The following is a 27,301-nucleotide window of genomic DNA, read 5'->3' as shown; positions in this document are numbered from 1 at the left end:
ATATAAAGTCATCAGCTGTATAGATATCTTACAAATATATATGTAAGCTAAAAATTATCAAGAAGAATTTTTTTTCAAATCCAGTCTAACATTGTTTATAAACAATATTCTTAAAGGATAAAAATATAACATGAAGAACCAATACAGATGAAGGAGATGCATGAGGCAATGAATAACTAAAAAGGTAAAAAGGAGACATAGTAGCTGTTCCATTCATAGAATAATAAGGTTTAAACTTAAGAGAGTCACTAGTGTACAGCACATGCCTGCATGATGTCTGAACAGGACATCTATAACAAAGCAACCTTTGAATGTGAGTATCAAAAGCCATAAAAAAGACATGAAAGTCTGAACAATCCATCAACATAATGACAAAGTAAAAGAGCATTCAGCTCTTACCAATAGTAAGCACATAGATCAATGAAAACACTGACTGGGACATATCCAGTCCACTTTATCTAGCAGCTATATATAGAAATCACCATGCAATCACTGGAAAATGCTTGTCCTGCTCAAGGACATATGGATTATTTTTAGAACGGATTGTGTACAGCTTCTCTGATGGAGTGCAATTGAGAACAGCGAGTAATAAAATGATTTAAATAATGGAGCTGAAATAAAAAAGACAATTAAATATTGTATTGACAATTTAATGACCTTAGTTTTCAATCTAAGGAGGTCATAGGAGAAATTTAATTGGCAACTAAAGAAACATCAAGCATACAAACCTAAAAATGAGAAATGAAAAGAAAAATGTCAGTCATCCCCAGACACATATATGCCTGGATCCACTAAAAGGACTCAGAAGATTGCATTTCTCTGTCTCTCTTTTTCCATGTGTAGAGTGGTGTGTGTATGTGTGTGTGTGTGTGTGTGTGCAACAAAAGTAAAGAAAAGTGGTCATGAAGCTGAAGATAATGTAGACCCAGTATTTATGTCTCATGTGTACAATTCTCAAAAAATAATAAAACAGAGAGAGGAAAGGGAAGGGATAGACTATGTCATTATATTATAATCTCAAAAAATGCCAAAATTTCTACCGGGAGTTAAGCCATTTTTGATACTTTCTAGACATCTACCCTTGAGCAAGCTACTGATTCCTCCTTTATCTACAGTATCAATAGGAAGGGAAACTTGAAGAATTGTGAAGAATGCTGAAATACATGGATGTTTTGTGTGCATTTAAGGCTGTGTCCCACATACATGTCTGAGACATGGCACCTGGCTAGGACAGTGGCCACCTGCATTAGGCATGGAGCAGAGCAGCAAGAAGAGACATGGGGGAAACAGCTTGTGATGATGGTAAATTTGATATGTGTTTGCTGTATACATCTATTAAAATTCAGTGACTACACATGTAAAAAATAAACTTGCATGAAGCAGAGAACTGTAATTTGAAGCTTGCCTAGCTTTACATGTTATGATAAATAGAAACAAGTCACAATGGTCTAACATTAAAAATTATAAAAGGAATGACAGAATCCATGAAATGCAAAATACTCAAATCCACTAAGACACTTGTACCAGAAGAAGACGAAGATGTGGGAAATTTTGCTATACTGATTTGTGATGCTCAGTACAGATGTGTAGGGATTAAGTATGTTATGCAGGGAAAGACAAATGGTAATGAAACAGACCCACGGACTCACCTGTGCTCACAGCCTGCTACATCCTTTTAGAACCATGTGACAGTCTGCCTCTCTAAGATACTATTTTAAACTGAACAACCTAAGAGACAAATGGTACAGAAATGTCTCCACCCTTTCGGGGTCAGGAAATCCCATCCATTAAGGAAGATGAAAGGAACTTTCACAGAATAACTCCAATCCTATGGAGATGTGTGACCATTAGAGATAGCTCAAGGACACCACAGTTGTTTGAACTTGAGGTCTTTATGCCAGTTTAGAATGGGAAACTCCATTGACAAATGAAATAAGGGGTTAGGGTAATGCTAGCAAAGGTGACCTGGCCAATCATCACAATCATCACTCTGCCTCCCTGGCTTCTTTACCCCCTTTTCTCTATTTGGGGATGGCTCCTTAAGTTTGGCATGTTCCTGAAGACTCCAGAAAATTCCATTTAAAAACCATGTTTTAAAGGGCTGTTGGCATGGAAAGGCAGTATCATGTGCTGGGCTGAAGAGATGAAGATAGATGGATTTTGTTTTAGTCTTGTTGTCTGCCACTGTCTTAGCCCTAGCTTTCTGTTGCTACTGTAGAATGCACAGAGGAGGAGGAAGAGGAGGAAGAGGAGAAAGATGAAGAGAAAGAGGAGGAGAAGGAAGAAGAGGACAAGGAGGAGGAGAAAGAGGAAGAGGAGGAGGCAGAAGGGGAAGAGGAGGAGGAAGAAGAGGAAGAGGACAGGAGGATGAGGAACAAAGAGGAGGAGAAGAAGGAGGAAGAGGAGGAGGAGGAGGAGGAGGAGGAGGAGGAGGAGGAAGTTCTATCTGGGATTTGGATCCTGGAGTCCAAAAGCATAAAGGGTAACACGACATCTGATTGGTTTCTGGTGAAGACCGAAGGCTGCTTTCACTCAGGGCAGAAAGTGGAAAGGAAGCAGACCCACAAGAGAGGAAGGCGATCAAATTTGTGACATATACCCCATCAGTCCATCTCTGAGGTCTTCTCCCACTAAGCCCCACTTCTCCACACTGTTGCATTGATCTTTCTTAGAAATATATGTTGAATTACTTTATTTGTGTGGATGTTTGCCTGTATTTATGTCTGCATACCACATACATGTCTGATTTCCGTAGAGGCAAGAAGAAGGGATCAGATCCCCTGGAACTAGAGCTACAGATGTTTGTGAGCCACCAAGTGCATGCTGACAATCAAATCTGGGTCACCCGCAAGAGCAGCCAGTGCTCTCAATGCTGAGCTATCTCTCCAGCTCCCAACGCATAAACTTTGGGAAGACACAACCCAGCATACCGGCCTTTCTTTTCTCAGGGTCAGCACCTCTTAGAGTTAACACATTGTTGAAAGTAGGAAATTCAGAGGAAACACTTTTAACACTAGGAATGTAAGCCCTTTTTTCTCACATTCTCAGCCAATAAGCATTCTTCAAATGTGTTCTACCACCCTTAGCTCATTATTTTCCTTCCTCGTATTCACTTCTCTTGTACTTTCAGTAACACTTAAGTCTTAAAATTACCACCTCAAGGCATATGATTCTCAAGCTGACGTCTATATCCACAATTTCTTTTTTAAAATCCATGTCAGAACTTCTAACTCTTATACAGAAAAAGTTTTCCCAACCTCCCACAGCCAGCTTCTTAAAAAGAGTTGCCCAGAGGAGAGTTAGTCTACTCCAGCGATGAGCCCCCTGACAGGCTGACCAAGAGGTCAGCCCTAACCACACGGAGAGAAAAAGAGCACTAGACAGGCTCAGCATGTTGTATTTCTACATACATGTATGTATGTGACTATGGCAATTAAAGAAGTCATGAACTTGAGAGGGAGTAGTTCCAGCACTTGGGGAGGCAGAGCCAGGCAGATCTCTGTGAGTTCGGGGCAAGCTTGGTCTACAAAGTAAATCCAGGACAGACAAGGCTACACAGAGAAAACTGTCTTGAAAAGACAAAAACAAACAAGCAAACAAAAACCACAACAAAACAATTACTTTACCATCTCATTACTCTTCCTACCTCTTTTTCATAGTTTACCCTCATTTGAATCATGGGTTTCACTATAAAGGTTAAAATATTGTGACTGTTTTTTTTTGTTTGTTTGTTTGTTTTTGCTAGAGTTTATCTTCTCACACCTATATTCATGTTCAGTCAGTGCTTCCACTCAGTGCTGTCCTCCCGTTAATCCTGATAAATATCTTTATGTAAACACTCAGTACCTCCAGCCTGAGTTGGCACAGCAATTTGTTCTTGATCTTCAGACTACCCTTGACTCAGCGCATTTTTACAGAAAAAATTCCAAAGATCCCCTGCAACATACAGCATGGTCCATGTTGTCCCTCTGTCCAAAAACACTTAACTCCACCCTGGTGCCTGGAGAATAAACTATGCATCTTCCTTTCAGCACCATTAATATACCTTTGGCCGCTTGTTTCTTTATCTCTCGTAGGTACTTGGATTTATACACTGAATGCAATAAATAACAAGCCCTACATATTGCTAACTGCTGCTGGCTATTTCTGGTTCTGTGCTCTCAAACTACAAAGAACAGCCAGCAAGTGCGTGTGCACGTTACATCCAATCGATTTTAATTTTTAAACCCACTGATTTCCCTCAAATAATGGAGATGTTTTCCTCCCTGGAGACGGGCAACGTAACTAAGTTAGTAGAGTCTCCTTCTATCAGACATAAAGCCCTAGGTTTGATTCCCACCACTCATGACACATGGCTGTAACGCCAGCACTAAGGAAGTGGGGGCAAGCTGATCAGAACTTCAAGTTCACCTTCAAGTACAAGAGTGAGCATGAAGCTGCCTCAGAGGGTAGTCAGTGTAAAATGTCAGCATCAGGTTTTGATTTCCTTAAGAATTAGGCAAGGTTCCGCATATGTCTGTGGAGGGTTATTTTGCATAGATTAATTTATGCGGAAAAACTCATCCACTGGGTGTGGTTACATCCCTTGGGATGAGAGCCTGGATACACGAAAAGAAGAGAGTAAGCTGAGTAGGGGCATTCATCTCTCTCTGCTTCCTCACTGTGGCTGTGATGTCAGCAGGACCTCCATGTTCCTGATTCTCTTAACTTGCTATCATAATGAGCTATGTCTTTGAACTGAAATAAAACACACAAAAGATGCCTGGGATGCAAGAAACTCTGTTTCTAAAAATATTTTTCTTCTGTTAAACAGTCTATGCCATTTGTCTCTGCTAGTCATTACCAAGTTAAAATGTCCTTATGAATTTCATGAGGAAATGGTCGTCCTGTGTTTGGAATAGAATATACTTTAAGTCTAATCCTGGAGCTCAGGCATACACTTGAATATGTATTTGGGAATGCAAAAAAAAAAAAAAAAAAAATCTAATGTGTTCTTGCAAGGGAATGGGGCATACATCAACTTTCTATCACTCCAGTGTGTTTTTACACATATAAAGTACCTTAGTCATAATTGTTGGCTTGGTACATTTTTAAAATTTTAAATGAAAAATAACTCACTTCTAAACCCTCTGTACCACAAACTATCATCGCTAAACTATAAACTGTCTTAAAGACCCAAAAGCAATAATTTATGTATTTTAATAGTATCACCATGAGCATATTTGGAAGATGTCATCAGGTGTATTTAGGATGCTAATAAAACCCATACTTCCCCATTGAAGAACCAATTAATATACATCTGCATATATAAAAATGACATTTTGGAGTTTCCTTCGTGGTGATTTCCAAATTGCAAGAAGTACCAATAAAGGCTAGAATCGCAGATGTGGGTTTGATTAAGAGACCAGCCATGCAGGTTTACTACCTAGTGACCAGAGCCAACAGGAGGCTGTTACCAGTCCTGTAATCTACAGCAATATGAGAACAGACTGGTTACCAGACCCCGTCAGAAGTACAAATGGGAGAAGTGGGCCTTTGTGGTAGGAGCTCTGTATAATGAAAACACTTGGATTTGTTGCTTATATCTGCTATTAGTCAAACCCAGAGCGCAAAAGATATAGGAGATAAGAGGTGAAGTTAATGATTCTCCGTCTCCAGCGTGGGGTAGAGAAAGAAAAGATAGGTGATGAGATATTTAAAATGACAACAAATGATATTAAGGAGGTGCTGACTTGTCATAACAAGTATTAGTAAGTCTTGACTTACAACTGATATTGCAATATACCGAGCAAGACCAACAGATCGGATGCTTTAAAGATCTAGGAATATATTATTTTTTTGGGGGGAAGGGCTAGTACAAATACCTATTATGTCATTGAATCTCATATTCAAACTTCTATTGTCCAAATTACTGGTTTCTAAGTTATAAAGGTTCATACAGAAGTAAAGTGAAAACTAAGAATCAAGCTGTGGCTATAATCCCAGAGCAGACTCTGGTGGGCACACAGTAATTCTGAGAGGTTAAGCGTGGAAGTGCAGAGCTCAACACACCCCTTTCTATGCCCGTGGGTGCGTAGCTTCTATCTTCTTAGTTATCACCAGAATGCATATTTTAGATGGCAGTGAAAACTTAGTACCTTTATTTTTTTAATTAATTAATTAGCAAATTTATTACAATTTATTCACTTTGAATCCCGGCTGTAACCCCTTATCTCTCCTCCCAGTCCCACCTACCCTTCCTCTTCTCCCCCTATGCCCCTGGGAGAAGAGGAATACATTAATTCTAATGGTATAGATGTATAACCAAGTCTTCGGCTGTTATTATATGTGCCATCCGGAGATATATTGATTCCTTGTGTTCTGTGAATCTACTTGTACTAGAACTCTTCTGGGCCCTTAAATCCAACAGAGAAGAAAAATGTCTCAGGCAGCTTCCATTTCACTGAAAGTCATAGAGAGGGTAAGTAACTTGCACAAGGTCAAATCTTCAGGAAGGAATGGAATCCAGATCCCCCTCCCCCCAAAAAAAAATCCATCAGCCGTGTTTACTCTATGTTCTTAACTGTAGTTCTCTGGTGAACTGTACAACTGTATACGTCATCTCTTATTTAGAATTTGGGATAGGACAGAAATGAGATGTTGGGAGAAGCCTTCCTGGTAGCATTGAGGATGTCCATTATTTCTCTGCATTCAAGGTGAATATGCTCACGCCCATTCTGCACACCAGTGAGGCTGCCACCGTAAATAGGAGGAATAATGTAGATGGGACTATAACAGTGAGACTTAAACAACTTCACAAAGCTGCCTCTAAATTACAGTTATAGAATCAACTGCAATGATGCAGTACTTAAATTGCACTACTCCTTGTACTATGGAAGAGGTAACCAGACTACACAGAGTTTCAAAGATGTGCACAGGATCGCATAGCTAGCAAGAGCTAGCGTTTAAACTAGCTGACCCCCAGAATTCCCTTGGAGCTCTTTCAAATACGGAAGAACCTCCAGGTCGCATCCTAAATCCACTGTCGTGATGGCAGGATTGGCTGAGCATACGTGGTAGAGATACGACAACTGGTGCCTCAGCTTGTGTGTCATGCTGGTGAGCTGACACAGTCATAACTGCCGCAGAAGCAAACCAGGTGGACACTGTCAGAGCTGCTTCAGAGTGTGGAGGGCTACGGCATTTCTCTCTTTAAAAAGAATTTTATTTATTTGTTGGGTTTTTTTTTTTGAGATTATAATATAATTAAATCATTACTCTTTTCCCCTTTTCTCCTTCCAAATCTTCCCGTATACATCTTTCATGCTCTTTTACACTTGAGATCTCCTTTTTCATTGATTCTTGTTATATGCATTTACATGCATGTACATACATATGTTTTCCTAAATAGATAAATGCAACCTGTTCAGCCTGTATAGTGTTACCCGTATGTTTGTTTTTAGAGCTGGCCACTGGTTATTGGATAACCCCTTCGTTGGTGTACTCTTTCCTGGGGAAGACAATTTCTTTTGCTCTGAGCAGTTCTTCATTGCTTGTAGTTCTTTGGGTAGGGTTATTATATTATTTTATATTTATGGTTGTTTTGTCTGTGTGCATTGTGCATGTCTGGTGCACAGACTGATCAGAAGAGGCTGTGGTTGGATTCCCTGGAACTGGAATTATAGACAATTGAAAGCACCGTGTTGGGAATAAAACCCAAGCAGTATGGAACAGTAGCTACGAAACCATTTAGCTGCTAAATTTTTCAGCCCCTGTATTCCTTTCTTTTCATTTCTTCCCTCTTTATGTTTTCTTCCCTCCATCCCTTCCTTTTTGTTTATTTTTAATCAGAATGGGTTTAGTTATTCAGTTTCATTTTCCATAACTAGGAAGTGTTTCATCAGATCAAAACCCCAATAGGATGATATATGCTCAGAGTCCTGGTTTTGACCAGGTATGGTGAGCCCAGGAATGCACTTAACAAAAGGTTTGCTATAAGATTGAATATGAGAATTTTAAGGCTTATTTCAACCTCCCTTTGCATTCTAGTTTGCACAGAATATGGGAACAGCAAGTAGAGAGGCTGACCTTCAAAGTCTGAACCAGCAGTTCAGCTGTGCGCCTCTCCACACTGCCTCTGGCCCAGTGTACTTCACCTCTGCAAAGAGGCAGAGAGGAAAGCCCTACTCATTATGGGATACTCATATGGGTAGTTCCCAACTATCAAATATGCCTCTTTGGTCCCAGACTTGGACATTCAAAGAGCTAAAGACACAGTCACGGTAACAAAAGTAAAGTGAGAAACACAACATGGAAAACTGGGAAATTTCCGTGGACTGAGGTGAGGCAAGTTTAGCAGTGCATCTCTGATGGTTGAAAGACTTCGGCACCTTGATTTCTAGATTCAAGATGACCTTAACTGATATTTCTTTTGTGTGCCTTATCTCCTTTAAACAAGTTGCTGCATATCTTGCTAGTGGTATAATTATATTTAAGGAAAGGTGTTTTTAAAACAATGTATCTTCTTTTGAGCTGACTTTTAAAATAGCCAGCAATTTCTACTTGCTTGTAGCTAGAATTCCTTTGCAACATTGTAAGTTCTGAAATTAGGTTACCATTGGAATAATTAGTCATCACAAATATATCTAGTATGTTGAATGGATTTGAGTCTACGTGCCAGTAATACTAAATTAAAACAAAAAAAAAGCCAACAACAATCCAATTTCAGTATCTAATATTCAGTACCTTCTTTGCAGAAAATTAGTTCTATTGATTTTAACAAAATTAGATTATTGTTCTGTGGCAAGGTAGATGAAGTACTGTGATAATGCAAATGGAATGCTATTATTCAATGGAAAGCATTTCTTTGAACAAAGTAACTGCTCCCACACAGCAGGTATATAAGAGGTAGGACAGTGCTCCCAAAGCGTGGTGGAGTATCCAAACAAATGGTCAGGCAGGGTTCATAGCAACTTGCAAATCTATCCTGTCCCCTGGTTTCCTTCCAACAGGATCTCTCCCCTTTAACTCTTACCCCCTAATTGGGATCTCCTAGAGAAATGACAAGCCAAGCCAGGTAGATGCTCTTTTGATTTCTCACTCGTCAGATTCATTGATTTCTTCCTGAGGTTGGCAGTCCAGTTTCCCTTTAAACATCGTCAGCTCTGGTTTTCTTATTTGGAAGTTCTTTCAGTTTCATCTAGACCTAGAGAGCGCCAAGGCATTGGGGACATATGCATATGAAAGCTCTTATAAATAATTTTGATACTCTGGAGGATATATAATTGTATATGATAGATCCTTTACTGGGTCATATATTCTCACAGAGTACATATTGCCACATACTACATGTGTGTGTCTACAACATATTAGTTTGTTACATATGCTGTTTACATAGGCAGTGTGCATACACCGTACAAACACAGCATGAAGAGGAGTGGAACATGGTAACAATGGAACTTGTAAAGGGAACACTTCAGACTCAAAAAGATCTGTCTGGGCTCAGAACACACTGACGTTTCCGAACTTGGCCTCTCAGTTTTCACATTTGGAAATCGTTATCCTCAATGCCAACAACATCAAAAAGTTTACACTTAGAGATAAATTATTATGCATGATAATGCCAGTGAACGAGCATTCAGAAGCTGACTGGGTGAACTCTCTCCCGCTGAGCTGTGTTCCTTCCATAAAAGTCCTCATCTTCAGTGCCACCCTGCAGTATTTCCTGTCTCCAATGATGACAAGCATTGTGATGGTGAAAATGTGTTTGTCAAATTTCAGAGACAACTTTGCATTGTTTCAGACAATACCATGATTCTTCAATTACGTGAAGTACTGTTTTATACCCAAAGAGCCTCCATCTCGACTTTCTTGAGTACATTTAATGAGATTGTTTCTGAAATGTGTACAATTTAAAGGTTACTTCAAAGTAGTTTTTAAACTCTTGTCAGATTTGGGCAAATTAACTTAAATTCATTTTCTTTTCTTTGACAATTAAGCCATTGAGTCATATGTCCCTGAGAAACAAATCTCAACGCCCTACACTCATATTTTTAGCAACTCTTACATAATTGAGTTATAGCCACTTTTTTTTTTTTTTTTTGCTTTTGCTTTGCTTGTTTGAAAATAACTAAACTTGAGTGCTTGATCAAGACACAGTCTGAACTGGAAATCACATTTCCACGGATTCCTCATGTCAGTCCACATGTTCTGCTTCATCTGCGTGTGCTCAAATAGGGGCTTGGCACCTGAAGCTCAGCGTGCTGGGGCTCACGGCAGAGGACATGTGGCGCCTTTGCTGCAGAGCTCACCACAATAGCAGCAAGCTGCAGACAAATTATAATCAGGCAAAGTGTATCCTGCTCTATTTTGTTCTCTTAAAACCCCAATGATCTGCTTTAAAGTGCAGTTACCTGCAGCCTCATCGGTTACAAACTATTGACTAAAGCACCTGACCTACGCCCCGATGCAAGCAGTGCCGACTTTGTCCACCAACCCGAGTTGCTCAGTAGAATGATTTTGTGAGAAATCATGCTTGAACAGTAGTCAGCATTCTGTCCCTGCCACAAAAGACCCTACGCAAGCAACTCTAAGAACTAGAGGTTGGTTTTGAACTCGGAGGTTTTGATACGTGATTGCTTGGTCCTTCCATACAACAGTGTATCACTACTGAAGACTTTGTCAAGGCAGACCTGCTCACCTTGTGGTACTGTGTAGCAAAAACCCCACCCAAGACAAACCAACCAAACAACAACAACAACATTCACATTCACAATTCCATTCACTTCCTTCCACATGACTCCATATCTTTAGTATTAGTATAAGCATTTTTATTACAATTTGTTCACTTTGCATCCCAGTTGTAGCCCCCTCCCTCATCTCTTCCCAGTCCCACCCTCCTTCCCTCTTGCTCCCTATCCCTTCCGAGTCCACTGGGAGGGGAAGTCCTCCTCTCCTACTGTCTGATCCTAACCTTTCAAGTCTCATCAGGACTGCCTGATTCTCTTCCTCTGTGGGCTGGCTAGGCCAACCCACCAGGGGGAAGTGATCAAAGAGCAGGCAACCAAATTCATGTTCCAGACTGCCCCTGTTTCCCTTACTAGGGAAACCACATGTAGACTGAGCTGCCTATGGGCTACACCTGTGAACATACAAGAGTAATATTAAGCCATATAATATAGGACAAACATACTAAAATCTATGGACCTAAAGAAACTAAACAACCAGGAGGATCCTAGGGAGGAGGCTTAATCCTCATTCAGAAGGACAGACAGGGTAGATACCGGGAGCAGTTGAAGAGAGGAAACAGGTCATGTTCAGTTGTGCTTCACTGGTGAAAATTTTGCCCCAGCCCTTAGTACATTTAAAGGTCTCTGGAGATGGTTTCCTTGTGACAACTGATAAATATTACACTGGTATCTCCATGCCTCTCACATCACTCTACCCAGACTGTCAGCACTCATAGAGAAAAGACTCTGGTCCAAAATGATAAGTTCCCATTCTTCCCAATGGGCCAAGATTCTTCATAACACAGTTTGAGCGTTGTAACTGAAAAATAGCAGTAGCTCTAAAACAAACAAACAAAAAACCCAATTACTCTTTATTCATACCGCTTCTCATCTTCTTCATAATATTTCCTTAAAGAAATTATTTACTCAACAATAGTACAAAAAGGGGAATGGGCTCATCACCAGTGAATGAATGGCTCAAATTATTTTTACAGCAAACGTGTACAGCTAACACAAGACTAGGATGAAGAATTTCTCTAGCACATCAGAAGTTTTCTCTCCTGGCTCCTTCCAGGCACCTAGGACCATCCTGGAAAATGTTTACTGTCCTGACTTTAGAGTGCTTTTGCCAGTGTTTGTACTTGGCGTTGACAAAATTGACAGCACAAATCACACTGTTGTCAGGTCATTTCATAGAAAGGCCACTCGCTCATCTTCGGTGGTGTATCTGGATCCTGTGGGCACATACTATGATGTGTCTCTCCACACAAAGGTTTCTTATGTTTCTTATGGGTGGCGCCCACTGATAATAAAAAGTCGTAATTGTATGAGCACATGTCTACTGGCAAAGACATTAATACCCAGGGCATTGATCAGCCTTTCTCATCCTCCTCTTTTCCACTGAGACCTCTCTTCCTGAGAAGCCCCTCCTGCTTTCCTGTCTTTTGTGTAGGACCCTGTGACTTGGTAGTCGCTAACGCTAGCACGTGTGAGAGGAGAGGCCATCTGGTACACTAGACCCAATAATACTTTTATATTCATTAAAGTTTAGGCTGAAAAGATTTGACACATTAAAGAAAAAATTGTTCAGGTTATTTCCACTTATTTTTCATACTTTTCAATTGAATTGTGGGAAAACTTAAAATGTCCCATGTGGCTCATGCTCAGGACAAGTTTAGTTTTTGTGACCAGGATGCTGCATCTAACGGCTTTAGCAAGGCACTGTCCCAATTCAACCTTTTAACTTAGTCTAAGAATAAATGTGTTGGAGATAGATCTATTTATTTATTTGTCTATTTATTTATTTATTGGCTTTTAGAGACAGCGTTTTTCCGTGTAAACTTGGCTGTCCTGGACTCACTTTGTAAGCCAGGCTGGTCCAGAACTCACAGAGATCCACCTGCCTTTGCCTCCCCAAGTGCTAGGATTACAGGTATGACCCACCGCAACTGGCAGAGACAGATTAATTTTTTTACATTTTTATTAATTAATTTGCTTATTTAATTTACATCTTGGTCATAGGTCCCTCCCTCCTCTTCTCCTAGTCCCGTCCTCCCTCCTGAATTCCCCCTCCTTTATTCCTCAGAATAGGGCAGCTCTCCTACCCCCACACCCCAGCCCTCTAGTCAAATGAGGACTGAGTTTGTCATCTTCCCCTGTGGCCTGGTAGGGCAGTCCCATCAGGGGGAAGTGATCAGGAAGCAGGCAGCATAGTCCATGCCAGAGATCTCTCCCACTTCCCTAACTAGTAGCCCCACATGAAGCCTGAGCTGCCCATCAGCTACATATATGTAGAGGACCTAGGTCCAGTCCACTCATGGTCCTTTGTTGGTGCTTCAGACTCCATAGGTCTCTCTAGCCCCTGGTTAATTGGCTCTTTTTGTCCTCTTGTGGAGCTTTTGTAACTTCTAGGTTGCTTTATCCTCCCCCTCCCCCTTCCACTAGACTCCCTATGCTTTGCCAATGTTTGGCTGTGAGTCTCAGTATCTTTTTAGAACTGTTGCTAGGTGGGGCCTCTCAGAAAACATTTCTGATAGACTCCTGTCTGCAAGCATGGCTGAGTATCATGGATCCTGATAGGGGTTGGCTTTCTTCCATGAGGTGGGTCTTAGGGTTGGGCCCGGTGTTGGTTGGACATTTCCTCAATCTCTGTGCTATCTGTTCCATCTTTGTCCATACAGGCCTTGTAGGCAGGGTAAGTTTTGGACTGAGGTTTTCGTGGGAGGGTTAGATTCTAGTCATATAGTCCAGGATAGACATACTACAATGCACAGACCCCAAGAAGGTAAGCAACAAGGAGGACCCAAGAGAGGAAGTACAGATCTCACCCAGAAGGGGAAATAGAATAGACAGAGGTAGTGATTGAAGAGTGGGAACAAGGTAGAAGAGGGAATGCAGAGAAAAAGGAGGGAGGAGATCAGACCTGGGGAGTGCAGGGGCGGGAGGACAGAAGGCCTGCAGAGAAAAGAGAAATGGTGGGGGCATCTCTGTGACAAGCTGGAGACCTAAATCAGAATAGGTGTCTGTCAGGATATGAGGGGGACTCTAGCTGAGACTCCCAGTAGCAGAGGCCACAGAGACTGGAGACACCCTCTAACGAGACAAGACTCTAGTGGGCCAAGGAGAACACCAACTTATCCACAAATATCTTGACCCAAGACAGATCAATTTTTAAATAAGATATCTAGGGTTACATGAGTGAATAAAGAATTTTAAACTGATTCCCCTCCCCAGCCCTGGCAGCGTGGAACTGGGTAGGTAACGGCCTGTGGAGCAACATACCTACGTTTATCATAAGCGCTGTGATACGTATCTTACCCACAATCCTCCGTCTACGAGGAAGACACACTGCAGCGGTAAGAGACAGTAAGGATTACTACCAGAAACGGCTGGCAGAGCAGGCCCAGGCCTGACTGACAAAACAGCACCTTCATTCAGCTCCAGCTCCGTTCCCTGCTTCTCCTCCTGCGGGGCCGTGATCCCATCTCCCCCAGTCTCCCGGGGGCCTCCTCGTCCTGGCATGATGCCTGCACCCCACATGGAAGAGCCTCCCCTGAAGCCAATGATGGGCCCTCCTCCTCCTGGGATGATGCCGGTGGGACCTGCCCCTAGAACGAGGCCACCCATGGGAGGCCACATGCCCACCGTGCCTGGGCTCCAATGATGAGGCGGCCTGCTCGCCCTAGGACGGTGTCCACTCGGCCTGGCATGACTCAGCTAGACAGGCAGGAGCAGAGAGGATCTTTATCAGTTTACCTGTTTCACTTGAAGATCACCATGCTGAGCCTGTGCGTTTCCTAGTTGAGTGACAAGAAAACCTTCCCCCTTTCTAACAGAACAGTTATTGGAGGAGGGGGGGAACAGTACAGTTTTCACTTATGAGATGTAAAAATAAAATTGTCAGCTGTTTCGGTTTAAAATAAAAAAAGAATTTAAAACCAATTCTATGGGTGTACGAAGGAGCGTGACGATGGCTCAGCTGCCAGGTTGTGGGTTAACATCTTCCTTAGCCAAGCTGTGCATGAATACTGCGAAAGTGGCTTTTAAACCCAGCGATCTCTTTTTATAAGCTGCTATGTTGAAGATTTCTAAAGCAACAGTAAATGGGAAAAAAGGAAGAAAAGGAAAATGACAAAATGATGTTGTTAGGCATGCTGTAAGGCACCACGATTATTTGTTTGTGGCATTTGTGTTGCCCGTTTCCCACAATCGGCCATTTGAGGAGCCCTCTGGCCTGTCAGTCCCCTCTGAACTTCAAACAGTAAGACTGCATGTCAGAGCATGGCTCAATATTCTCTTTCATTACGAATGAGATCAAGCATCACATTCATCCCATTCACCAGCCTTTGGAACTTCCTGAAGCCATCGAGTTTAACCATTTAGGTTTCTCAGGAAGAGAGGGTCTACTTTTAATTTTCAACATCCCTTTCTATCTCCACGCGAAATGCAAACCTCAGCACAAAAATCCTGTGGAGGAAAATAACAGAACTTTGAGGTGAAGCCAGGCATGCCTTGGGCCCAGTACTGTTTTATCACGTGACACACACTCAGGCTCAGGCCAGAAGGATATCCAAGCATCTCAGCTGAATGCCGTAACGGGGAAAGAACTTGGCTCACTCCCTCTTCCTAGGAAGACAGAGTGAGACTTGATCTAGACTAACACAATATCAGTTGCAGAGAATCCTTCAGCTAACAGTCGTCCAGACTGGCTTTGGCATCAAAGCTTAGCGTGAATGATTTATTTGAGAGGCGACAGAATTTGAGCTGTCTCTCAAGGGACACTGTTGTCCCCTTAGAAAGAATGGGGTAAATGATCCTTGGCAGAAGCCTCTGTGCCTTCAGACAACGTCTGCACTACCCTAGGCAAAAGGACAAGGATTTTAGTTGTGATGGTCTTAGCCAATAAAGGGAGGATTTCAAATGACCTATGGAACCTTCATGGTCAGCTTATCAAAAGCGGTGATAGACCTGACCCGCACATCCCAGATGCTGTCTGCCTGTTGGAGACTAACACATCCTTCAGGTGGTTTTTTCAGGTGTCTGTAAGAGCATGAGTAGTTTATAAGAAACTCAGGCAAATCTTTTCTATAAAATTCTCACTTGCTAAATTTCCAGATATTGAAAAAATTAAATGGCAACTATTGCCCTTTTTTAATTGAAAAATTTTATATGCTTGAGAATTTTATACTGAGTACTGTATTTAACGTCAATTTGACCTCTCCCTTTCCCCTGCCAACTCTTACTGTGTGTCCCTGTTTAACTCTCAAATTTATAGCCTCTTCTTTATTATTGTCATATATATATATATACATATATATATACATATATATATATACATATACTTATAAATAGAGAGTGCCTAGTCTTGTTTCATCTTAAACACATGTACATAAAAGCAACACATTTCACTTTTTGATACAAATGCATGTTAAATCCGTCTAGAAATTAACCATTCTCAGAACATTTATAATTTACTTCAATCCCAAAGGTATCTGAAATACAAATAACAGTCAATTCAAGACAAGACATAACTGATAGGAGGAGACACTGTTCTCCTCTAGGAATGTGGGTTCAATGACGAAATCATCTAAGAGCATTCTTTACGGATACAACTAAAGCAGTCTAGTTAACCAAAAGATTTACTTCCGAGAAATGTAACTTATAAGTAGTTGCATCTATGTGAGGGGCTATGGGCTATGGGCTGCAGCATGGTCCATTATAGGAAAAGTTAGGCAGAGAAATACACAGGTTGTCAATAGCTGCTTAATGCAATTAATCATTGTACAGTTGTATAATGCATGATGCAACTCTTTTACGGAAAGATTCATTGGTAGCAAAATAGGGCTGCATCTTTTAAAACTATCAGTTATTTTCAAAAGTAAAAGGCTTTAAAATGTGCTTTCTTTTACACTGAAAAACAGATGTATATGCTCATGTCCATCTGCCCCAACATGTATTTGAACACTTACACTGTGCATCGGCTAGTGGCTGCAGTAGAAGGCAGGCTCTTGCATTCTCTACAAATCATCTGCATTGAAAACTTCTTATAATCTTCCCGTGTACTACCTACTCAGAAAGGTAAATACATTTTTAGGACAAAGATTTGGGCAGCCTGGCAGATGGGACAGATTTGTACTTTAAGGGAAGCATTGTTTGGACAAAGAATCAAAGGAACCACATTGTTTTTAATTCACTGTCAGTGTGGTCCTCTTTAAAGAAAGCCTCAGGAAGTCTTGCCTTATTTTGACCAGTGAAGTTCCTGAAGGCATCACTCACGGAGGCGCTGGGAATGTGTTACTTGTGCTCACTGATATATTTAATCAGAGGTGCGAGAATAAAAAGGCTATGTTGCCATTGAAGGGGAGCACTCCACTGTCCAAATCTTGCCGTGTATTCTGGGCAAAACAATCTCCAAAAAGTCTCACGACTGGAGCAAAACACAGCTCTGCAAACACATGCAGGAAATGGGATGATAAGTCAGAAAGGCAAGGGGAACACACTAGAGTCTGGAAGTGGCCAGAGGAGGCAGGGAGGATACAGAATTGTTCAGAGACGAACCAGACAAACAAGACTGTTTAGGTGACATCAGCAGGAAGAAAATGACTTTGGGACACACCAACAGAAGACACTCAAAGATGACTGGTCACCCTGTTCGTGCTGAGAACTAGACAGCGTAGCCTGCATGTTTGTTTGCTAGAAAACTGCGTTATTGCACAAGTGTGGCCAGTGTTCAAGAGCAGGTGCTTCCTTCCAGACAAACTTTGCATTTTAATCTCTCAGTTGGAAAACATTTACCCGGGCACCTGCTTCGCAAGGCGCCCTGCATGAAACAAAGATGCCTGAGATAAAGCCTGCTGACTCGGAGCCGGCCATCCATTCTCAAATGAAAAAAACATCAGATAAAAACTTGAGCACAACAGTATTTCTCAACTATTAAGCTCTTCTCTGTAGCACATCTCCCTCCAGATCTATGCCTGAGGTTTCCACTGAGCACTGATTTGAGCTCTTTTCAACTATTTCTCTGCATCATAACCGACAACTTATATTCATTAATGACTTTAGTGGGAACTACAATCTACTTTGACCCATTACTTAAAATATACGATCTCTATACCTAAATTTTATTTGCAGTTTGCTAAAAGATATTTCAAGAAACCTGGGATCATGAAATGTTGGAATAAGAAGAAGCCTCTGCTCTAAGATATATATTCCAAACCTAGTATCTGTTCAATCAAAACAACTTCTCTGAAAGCTAACTAAAATTCTTATTGCAGAAATCCTGACTCACTTACTTGCCCTCCAATAATTTAGTTTATCTTTTTATTAAAAATGTTTTTAACTTAAACTTCAATCGAAGTTTTTCATCTGAACTAAGCAAAAAGCATCAATTCTACATAGGTCAACCCATTATGCTTCTATTTTTTTTTTATAAGACATGTAACTTACACACGTGTTAGAAAAATACGGAGCATCAAGTTCAATTTGAATGTCAGGAAAAATTAAATTCTTTGAGTTTATCCCAAAGGTAGTGAAAAAACATTCTTTCTCTGAAATTGACTCTATCTGGATGTCATGTATTTTTATGTGCTATATGTAGAAACTGTAGTTAAGCACCTACTTAAAGAAATTCTTGTTATAAAATAGACTTCAAACCATTTAAATTTTAAATGTAAAAGAATGGATATTATTTATATGACAAGCACATTTAATTTTTTTTAAATAGTAAACTGGTTGTTTAGCAACTCAAAAAAAAAATCACAGGAAAAGATGACTGCTTTGAGAACTTGTGTGACCTTTTGACTTTTCACTACCTAGAATCAAGAATGTAATGACCTCTGGCTGGAAAGCTCTCATATCATCAATCAGTACTAGCCTTTTAGCCCAGCTCACTCTTCACATTCTTTGTTAGAGTGGTGGAGAGTAGAAGGTCCTAGTCAGGTAACACAGTGGAGGCAGGGGGACCACCCCACCTGTAAGAGACTGTCTAACCTGCAACGAAGCTCCTACTCTGGGCTTAGCTCACTCTTGTTGGTTTCTTCTTGAGAGCAGCATTGCTTGTACCATTTCACAGTTCCAGAGGATTCCCTTTTATAGGTATATGGAATGAAAGTGGGAAAGAATATGACTAAAGAGGAGATAGGATAGCAAGATGAAAATTATATCTATAATTCAATATACCAAGAAGCATGCACAAAGATGAAAAGATGAAATGATGAATAATCCCATTGAATGTATGTGCGAGAGGAAGCCAAGCCTAAGAAGGCCAAAGGGAAAACATCCACCATTCTGATGAAACGGGGTAAGACTACACATTAGAAACAAGTTCAGCTCACACAACAGCAAACATGTGCCTAATGTCTTATTACAATACCGGGCAGGTTGTAAAAGACAGTAGTAGCTGGGCAGGTTGCCACGCATCTGTGGTGTCCGTTGCTGGGAGAGGGAGGAAGAAAGAGCTGTGTTGGATGGAATGGATGCTCGAGGTTCAGCGTGGGTTAAGGCTGAGTAAACTCCCGAAGGAGCCAGTCCGGAGGGCCTCTTGTACTCAGCAAGTCTCACCTCCTGGAGCTTGCTCATCAGTGTATGTGAGAAAACTCCCTCATACTCCAGCCAAGGGAAGAAAAAGATAACCATATTGACCAGTTGTTTTTGAATTTTGGCTTTGTTCTTGTTTGTTTATTTGTTTGTTCGTTTTGGTCCTGTGTTTGTTTTTATTTTCTGCTTTTTATTTGCATGTGTGTGTTTTCTCTTTTTAAGTTTTAATTACATTTTTAAAGTGTTTATTTGCACACACACACTCGTGTGGGTGTGTGTATACTCGCACCAAAGGACACGTGTAAGAGGTCAGAGGATAGCTTGCTAGAATAGTTTCCTTCCATCGTATTGATTCCAGGTATGGAACTCAAGCTGTCAGCTCAGTGGCCAGGACCTTTACTCCCTGTGCCATCTTACCACCCTCTGTCTGTGTTTTTGAGACAGGGTTGCTGCATTCAGTGCAAGCTGGTATTGAGCTTGTGATTTTCCTACCCGAGCCTCTGAACTGCTGAGCTTATAAACATAGTAGCCACTTACAGTATCCCAGAGTGTTCATTCTGCTCTCCAAAAGGCTGGCTATCATGTGGTGGTGTGGGAAATCTGGAATTTAGCCTTTCAGATACATGTAGTGTGTTTCAGGATTAGTTCCATTTTCCTAGTGAGAAATGACATGGGATATCTTTTCTTATGGATGTCTTATGGATGTCATGTCTGCTAATGCCTTTAGCCTTATTTAAAATTAACCTTATTTGAAATTAGATTGTTTCATTATTGCTAATTTGAGAGTGCTTTGAATGAGTAACAATATACAGACTGAGCAAGTTATAGTTAGGAATATATATGTGTGTGTGTGTGTGTGTGTGTGTGTGTGTGTGTGTGTGTGTGTATACATATATACATATATGCCTATTACAGCAATCATCAAAAAAAAAGGCCATGAATTTGACAAATTAAATAAATAGGGGTATATGGGAAGATTTTGGAGGGAAGAAAGTTAAGGGATAAATTATGAAATTATATTATAATTTCAAAAAGAAAATAAACATGGGGTTTAAGTATTTTGAATTTTGAATAATTGTTCTCTCTCAGATATCTTTTGCAAATGTTTTATTTTTCTTAATTTACCCTAATTCTGATTATCTTCACAATTCTTTCATAAAATGGGGAAGTTTTTCATTTTAATTCATTCAGGCTTACCAGTTGTTTCATTTATTTTTTTTTTTTAACTTTTGGTAATGTATCTAAATTAAAATCATCATTATAACCAAAATCTAGTCTTTTTCCTGTGCTATCTTCTAGAATTTTTACCTTTTGCAATTTACATTTAAGTATTATCCATTTTGCATGTCTGTGAGGAGTAAAGGGTTTGTGTCTAAGTTCATTTTTTTTTTACACATAGTCCATTTTTCTAGGACCATTTGTTTTTTGGGTTTTTTTAAATTTTTATTTTTTTAATATTAGTTACAGTTTGTTAACTTTGTATCCCAGCTGTATCCCACTCCCTCTTTCCTTCCAATCCCACCCTCCCACCCTCATCTCCTCCCTGCCCTTTTCCAAGTCCACTGATAAGGGAGAACCTCCTCCCTTTCCATCTGATACTGGTTTATCAGGTGTCTTTAGGACTGGCTGCACTGCAAAGTCCTCCTCTGTGGCCTAGCAAGGCTGCTCCTCCCTGGGGGGGGGGGGGGCAGACAGGGCTGGGGGTGGGGGCAGGGAAAGTCAAAGAGTCTAGGACCATTTGTTAAAAAGTCTTGTTTTGTCTTACTTGCATTGTCTTTGTCACTTGTCCAAGGCCAAAAAAAAAAAAAGCTTGAAAATGATTGCCTTCCAAACATTGATGACAAAATTAAAGCACTATTTGAGTTAATGAAACTTGGAGATACTTGATGAAGATTGAGACAGGTTTTGAAAAGTAGCCATGTTTTGTAAGATTTGTCCGATTCGGAAGCATTTAAATTTAGAAGGTGTAGGTAGTGTTTGCATTACTCACTTTTGGTAACGTTTTCTCTCTGTGACAGAAAACGTGACAAAACCAAAACGGAGGAAGGAGGGAAGACAGGCAGGCAGGCTTACTGTAGTTCACACTCTGAGAGTTCAGTCTATTGAGCTGAGGAAGTCATGGCAGCGGGACTGTGAAACAGCCCAGCACCTTGTCTCTGCAGCTGGGAAGCAGAAGATGTGAATGATGATGCCCAGCATCCTTCCTCCATTTTTTTTTTTTTTAATACAGGGCCCAGCCCATGAATTACTGCCAGCTGTATTTAGTAGCGCTGGTCTTTCATTTCAATTAACCTAACCTAGATGACCTCTCACGGGCTCAAGGAGAAATTAGTTTCCATGAGGACTCTGAATCCCATTAAGCGAACAATCAAGGTCACAGTGCTCATAGGAGTCTCTTTTAGCTCTATGGTCTGGGGCATTATCAATTAGTGACCCACTAGTGGCTAAGAGGGAACTTACAAAATAGTGTTGTTTCCACGTGACAATCTAACCAAGAGGAGTGGCATTTCCAACTGCTTTGACTGCTGTTTTCTGGTAGAGCCAACCATCAAAAACAAAGCTTAATTTTTAAACATACCTGAACTCACATAACACAAAGAAGGCCAAGGCTGAGATGAGTGTGAATTTCTGCCACTTGCCCTTTTAATGGTTTATTTTGGCTAAGGAAAGAAAGAAGAAATTTGGAATGGGTGGAAACATTTGGAAACCTTACTAGAAAGGAGAGCAACATTAAAGTGTTAATTCAGTATTATTAAAGTCAGGAATTATATCAGAAAGAGAGAGTAGTTTCATCTTGCAACTCCCTTTGCCCAGTTCATCTGTGATCAGTGGTGTTGTGAGCAGCAAGGTGAACTGGGCTCCCATTCCCAAGCCCTTGCCTTGTCTTTCATCATTCATTACTCGATGCTGAAATGATTTAGAGGCTCAGCTAGCTTTCATCTCAGGAAGGCAGATGGTTCAGTGGAAGTCAGTAAGAGCTTCTCAGAATGATATGTATAAGGTGAAAACATCAAACAACTAGAGAAAGAAACAGCATTTTCTCTGTATTTTAAAACAATTTGATCCTTTCCTAAAATCTGAGTTAGGCACAGGGCTTTTCTTTGTTCACCACTCAGAGCAGAAAGGGAAGGCCATTTTTGAAAGTTTTATATTATTCTCCATAGAATAATGACAGTAAAGCTCCAGGCTAGGTGTTTTGTTTTGTTTTGTTTTGCTTTGTTTGTTTATTGTAAGTATATCAAGACATTCCAAAATGACAGGATGTTAACAATTTTAATTTCTCAGTTTATACATTTACTTCTGTGTCCTCATTTCTTCGAGTGAGTAAAATATCCATACTTTTTGGAGTGTACTGGATAAGGGCCAACTCTTGAGAAAAAGAATCTTACTAGAATTAATATTGTCAAGTTTGGATGGGCACTGTCAGAAGATGCAAATGAAGCCAGGTTTTGCGCCAACGCTCCAAGGAAGAAAGTCTCTTCTTTCCTGAGTGCTGCCTTTCACCCAGGAAACTTCCGGTGAGTGGGACACCAAGGCAGCACCCGTGCGATGGGCAGACTGATGACGGGTAATGTTCTGCATGTTTCCTCTCAGCACAGCATGAACAGAAGGGCACAGCAGACTTCCCCTTCTACCTGGCAGATTGTAACTGGCTCAAAAGTCACCACAGGGAAAGCAGGATTCTGCTCACGTGGCTATGACAAAACGCAATGCGTGGATCCCTAAGACACAATGAAAGCACCATGCATTCACACACGCCTCTGCTGGCACAGGGGCACTTGCTCTGTCGGTTTTTGAGAAAGTTTCGCTATGTATCACAGGCAGGTCTCAAACTCATTGCAGTCCCTGCTTTTCAACCTTCTGAGGGCTGTGCATCACCGTGCCTAATTTGAAAAAAAAAAATATGGTATCAGAATTGCAGTTCCGAAGGGAATTAATTTTACTTAGCTGGAATCTTTTCTACTTCTGAAAGTAATATACCCAGAGAGACCACGAGGGTGGCCTAGATTAGGTCCTGTGAAAAAGCCACAATTGGGAATTGAGGTGTGCTCCAATTGAGCAGTTCTCAACGTTCCTTCCTAATGGTGTTCCTCATGTTGTGGTAACCCCAACCTTAAAATTATTTCGTTGCTCCTCCACAGCCGTAATTTTGCCATGGTTGTGAATCACAATGTAAATAGCTGTGTCTTCTGAGGGTCTTAGATGACTCCTGTGAAGGTCTTTCAACCTCCACTAATGGGTCGCAACCCACATGTTGAGAACCACTGCTCTAGAATCTGAAAGTGGCCCAGAGGTAGAGCCAGCAGCAACCAAAGGAAGTGACAGGACCTCAGACCTTAGCAAACACAAGCCTTGCCTTCAGAAAACCCAGCTAAGATGCTCTCAGATTCCTGCTCTGTGGAAACTGCAGAATCGTAGGCATGCTGCCTAAAACTTCCAGGAACAAAACTGTCCGCCCGTAAAAAGAGGAGAGAGAAGTAAAGATATAATAAGAGTTCCTTGCCTCGGTCTACTTAGGAGGCCATTCTTACAGGTGAGCATGTGAGAGAGACAGAAACTTATGTATTCTACTGTATCTGGGAGAGCAGACCCCAGGATGGGGATGAGAAAGAGTAGAGTAAACTCAAAGAGGGGTGTGCAAAGCTGCTCCAGGCTAAAGCCACTTAGTGACACACTGATGGGGTAATCTGCCAGGATACAGAGAAAGCACCTAGCACAGCGCAGGGTCAAGCAGAGGATATACCAGGGGATCGGGGAGTTGAGATGGTCCAAAGCAGTTAGATCTTTCAAGAATCATGGCAGACATTTTTCAGGCAAGAACACAGTTTAATTAAAATATTATGTTGGTGCAGTTCGCACTGGCCCACAACTTGCTTTTGCATTTGATATTATTTATGTTAGGCACTTGGCCTGGTTAGGGGCTTTTTGTTTTTGTTTGTTTGTTGTCGGTTTGACACAAGCTAGAAATGCCTGAGAAGAAGAAACCTCAGCTGAGGAAATGTCTCTATCAGTTTGCCTATAAGCAATCCCACAGGAAATTTTCTTGATCATAGGCATGCGTGTGTGTGTGTGTTGGTGTGTGTGTGCACTGATACATGCAGTGGATGTGGAAACATGGTGCATGTGTGTGTCCACCTGCATATATAAACAGGAGATTGTGGGTAAATTGAAGACTGGGGCAGAAATCCCAGTTCACTTACTCCTAAGTCTGCTAATACCATCTCTAACAATGATGCAAGGGTACTCACTCTGGACTTGCTTCACCTTCTGGAGTTGCTTCACCTTCAATGCCCTGATTTTCTCTTTGGTGAAAAGAAATAATAGCAGCCCTTCCTAAGATTACTTCCACACACATTTAGGAAAACTGCTGGGACACAGTAGGAACCAAAAACTTCGTTTCCACCACTTTCCCCAGAGTTACCACCATTGTTTAATATGAAAGCCCCTCATGGCAGACTTGATGTGTAATGGAAATGCATGAAATATTTGGGGAAAGATCCAATTTCATGCAGGGATTTTGTTATAATGGATTGTGCCCTTCTCATTCTCTGTTGTAAATGAGTCACTTTCCCGTTGTAGAAGCAGGAGGAATCTTATTTTCCTGTTCCATGATGTAATTTCATAGTCCTATGTATCTGGCTCTATGGGCTATCCATTTTCACCATAATACAAAGTAAAATTGCATTGTAACATAAATGTAAATTCTCTAACGGGAGGCTGTATCACTGGAATAAGCTGAGATGACTTAAGCATTCCTTCTTCAATGTCTCCTCTCTAGCACTGAGATTTCACCCACTGATTTTCTTAAATTACATAGTGTTAACTTTCTAGATTACATTTTTACAATCTAATAAAATTAACGCATTAAAAATTCCATTAAAGAGGACATAGACAATGTGTCAAAAAGAACTGAGTGTGGGGTCTTAAGGAAACAACAAAAAGTGTGTCTCATTCAGATTCAGACAATACGAGCATCTCAGGACCTTTATGTTTTTATGGCTGAGCTAGGTCATTCAATTCCAATTATCTGTTTTTAAGGAGAAAACATGCTGTGTTTTCAACCAAAGAGTTAAATATACTAACGATCTCCCTGGATCTACCACCTGGTCATTAGCAGAGTAAAAAAAATAACTTCATCTTTGATCAATTACTGTCTTCCTTCTCTTTGACCAAGGTAACTCACTCATAGCATGAAGAGACAGGTATTTGTTCTGTGAGGGTTGATGGAAGAATATTTTGATTTTTGTTATTATTACTAGATAACAAGAATTAATATAATAAGCCCCAAAGGCTTATACGTTAATGTTGTAGACTGAAGTTACTAAAAACAAAACAATAAAACCGTAACAGACATGTCACAGAGTAGTATGCCAGAACCATAGAGAAAGATGCTTGTATGTTTCTAAGTCAGAATTTACTGAATAAGAAGAAATTCACAATACTTAATGATTTCAAGGATAGCCATTTGTTGTTAAATCTTTCTACCTTGGTGGCTTTTGGCCAATGCAAGTTATCTTATTTCAGATCTTAATTCTTAATAATAACTACTATATCACATACCACACAAGTCATAGTAAATATAACTATATGTATGTTGGTTACATATATGTTAAATACATATATAATCATATTCATGTATGTTGCACATACACACTACATATATATATATGTGTGTGTGTGTGTGTGTTACATAGATTACATATATCACATAAGCCGTGTGTGTGTGTGTGTGTGTGTGTGTGTGTGTGTGTGTAGTTACAGAATGAATACTAACTTAGAGGGATTGTAGCAGAGTTCAGATGTTTCAGAAGTGGTGGAGAAAGAGTCGGTCTAGATAAGACAATAGCCTGTGTCTGAAGAGAACTGCTAGCTAAGCTACAAAAGTTGACTTGAAGAGCAAAGCTGCAGAATTCAGCTGCAAGGTGAAAGGCCTAACCTAGACCAGAGCAGGAAATGAGTCAGGAGGCAGAAAAGGTCAGTCAGGCCCAGGTGCAAAGGAGCAGGAAGACAGCAAGGCAGTTAAATAGGCTATGTCAACAGGGGGGTACTGAGCCAACTCACAGTCCTCACAGTCCTTGAGGCCAAGTATCAGATGAGAGGTTGGTGTGGCATCCTGCCATCTCAGTGTTAGGCGACCATCACTTTAGAGGGTCCAGGCTAGAGAGCTTCACCCGTGCCGCTATCTGGTGTACCTGCTAAGTTGTTGTTATATCCTATCGGTTTCACCGATAGTATGTAAATACGCCCCCATGCCCCTTTCAGTTTCAGTTCTCCCTGTCTGGTCCCAAGAATGCAGGCATGTATCAGTCTGTACTGCATAGAAGGCACTTGACACAGTGCGGTTCCTGTGTCCACCCAGGAGCTGTAGTTATCCTTCTCCCTCAAAATGGAGTGAAAAAGCTGCTTTTGAAATGGACTCTTCTAGGACAAGGCACAGACTGAAAAGCCACTGTTTATATAGTAGTGTAGCAACTGCTAATAGGGACTAGCCTTATTCCCAGCGGGACACCAGTGGCAGCCTTTCTTCACCGAATAATAATTACTGTAAATAAACCAAACGGCAACTCAAGTTTGGAAATGGCTTAATATATTATCATTGAATCAATACATATTTTTGCTACAAGATCTGAACGTACACTAAAGCAAAGGGTTTTTTGTTTTGTTTTGTTTTGTTTTCTAGAGCAAATGGGATGTTCCTTGCATGGTCTATAGACTCCTTTGGATGATTATCTTTTTCTGCCTTTAAAGAATTAGCTAGGGTTTCCTAATTTCACTACAACTCTACTGCAAGAGAGTCTGAAGAGAAGAGCAGGAATGCACAGTAATAGCTCCCTATAAAAGGTAAGCCCATTTGTCTTCCAAGCTGTAATGAGCCAGTTTTAGAAAGGCCTTTGAACTTGCTTCTGGCAAGTGGAAACATTAGCAAGCTGGTTTTGAGAAGATCTTTTGAACCTCTGGTGAGTGGAAACACCAGTCCCACAAATCATGAAGAAAGTTCAGGTCAAAAGTTCAGCAGGAAAGTGTGGCCATCTGTGATTTGGGAAGATCAACAGATCTGA

The sequence above is a fragment of the Psammomys obesus genome, unplaced genomic scaffold, assembly GCF_907164565.1.
Source record: "Psammomys obesus unplaced genomic scaffold, mPsaObe1.curated_primary_1811, whole genome shotgun sequence".
NCBI classification, from domain to species: Eukaryota; Metazoa; Chordata; class Mammalia; order Rodentia; family Muridae; genus Psammomys; species Psammomys obesus.
This window is presented reverse-complemented; position numbering follows the sequence as displayed.